Source organism: Corvus brachyrhynchos, unplaced genomic scaffold, assembly GCF_000691975.1.
Source record: "Corvus brachyrhynchos isolate BGI_N302 unplaced genomic scaffold, ASM69197v1 scaffold130, whole genome shotgun sequence".
Taxonomy (NCBI): Eukaryota; Metazoa; Chordata; class Aves; order Passeriformes; family Corvidae; genus Corvus; species Corvus brachyrhynchos.
This window is the reverse complement of record NW_008236193.1, coordinates 442,083-443,985: the sequence shown is the minus strand read 5'-3', so window position 1 is coordinate 443,985 and position 1,903 is coordinate 442,083.

Sequence of the window (1,903 nt, the reverse complement as noted above, 5' to 3'; positions counted from 1 at the left end):
GGCGGCGCTCGTGGGGACGTAGGGGGGACGGGGTGACATAGCCCGGGGGCCCCGCTCCCGCTGGGGAGGTTCGTGACAGGGATTCTCCAGCAGCTGTGAGGGTGAACCTCTCTGATGTGCGTGCTTTGGGTACCGGAGATGCGTGTGTTGCCCTCGATAGACAGCACCTGGATGTTGTAGTTTTATTTCCCCTTCTAATTTCCCCTTCTCATTTCTGGTCCCGGTGTTCTGTAACTCTCTCAAGAAACTCCTTTGTGGAACCTGTGATGAAGAGAGCAGTGGGTTAGAAATTAAGCAATAGGTGGATTGATTTATCTGCATTTCAGTGTTATTCTGGGCTAATTAATATTTTTGCTGCTGTCTGCAATCCAATTCTTCTGTGTGAGGCCAGTCTGAGCAGGTGGCAAGGGGTGGAACAGGCTTGTGTCCTAAGCACGGGTGTTTCTGTGCTTTCTGTCTTCTTGAGCCTTTTGAGTTTCTGTTCCTGAGCGGCCACGCTTCACTCCTGGATGTGGTTGTACCAAAATGAATATTTGTCTGCTGTGGGTTTTGCATAGCCAAATTAAGGCTCCTGCCCACCTGCTGCAGCAGCAGGGCTGTAAACAGGCTGGGGGAGCCCTGAGGGGAATTGCTTCCAATTCTGCTGTCTCCCCAGCTCCAGGATGGGGGGAGATGGGGCAGCAGAACCCCCAGTATAGCCAGGAATTCGGAGCTGATCTTGGAATGACGTGGGAGGGGTGTAACCCTTGTAACTTCACTGTTACCTGCTCCTTTTCTCAGGGCACTGCTGCCATACACACACAGAGTTTCCCCGTTCTCCCTGGTTGTGCTGGGTGGCTTTTGGAGTTATTTTTTGGCTGGTTGTGTCACTGCAGGGACAGTGTCCCACCCTGTGAGGGCTGGTGGTGCGTCAGGGAGAGGAAACACCACCAAACCCAAGCTGTGTCAGCTCTGGGTTTATGATGCTGAGTTGATTGTTTTGGAGTGGCTGCTGCAGCCTTGGGCTCTCTGAGAAGTTCCTGGTAAGAGCTGGGCATCTGAAAGAGGCTCAAACCCAGCCTTTTGTCTTGAAACCAGTGCAGAGCCACCACTTTTCTCTTTAAATTCAGCTGGAGAGATCATGAGAAAGGCGTTTGCTTGTGTGGGAGCTCCGGAGGCTGTGTTGATTCCCTGCCGAGCCAGGTGATTTCAAATCCAGATCTCCTGGATCCCTGCAGGGGCTCGTTTGTTTTAGGCTCTTCTGAAAGGTCTGGGGTCTGCTGGCTCAGGGTGAGTTCTGAAAGCCTGGTAGTCTGATGGTCGTCCCCAAAGGATCAGCTTGAACCACCGTCAGGAGATGTGTGTTGTGCCCAGGTTCCTCATTCTGCTTGTGTTCCCATCGTTAAATCCCTGTTAATGAGGGAGTGTGGACAGTTCTGCTCTGTGCTGGGATCCTGCCCCTCTGCTTGCTCTTGGCAGAGTGCTCTGGATGAAACCCCGGAGTACAGGATTGTGTGGAAGCTCTTGGCCTCACTGCATCGCAGAATCACAGAGTCCTTAAAGTTGGAAAAGGCTTCCAAGGTCATCAAGTCCATCCTGTGACAGATCCCCACCAGCCCAGAGCACTGAGTGCCATGTCCAGGGCACTGGGACACTCCAGGGATGGGGACTCCAGACCTCCCTGGGCAGCCCCTTCCAAAGCCTGACCACTCCTTCCATGGAGAAATTCCTCCTGATGTCCAACCTGAACCTCCCCTGGCACAACTCGAGTCCATCTCCTCTTGTCCTGTCACTTGTTCCCTGGGAGCAGAGTCATCAAATCAGAATGAAAATAAAAAAGCAGTACAGAAACTGGGGGGTTTGTTGGATGGCAGGCTTGGGATATTGGGCTCTTCTGAGATTGGCTGGGATCTGCAGGGCACAA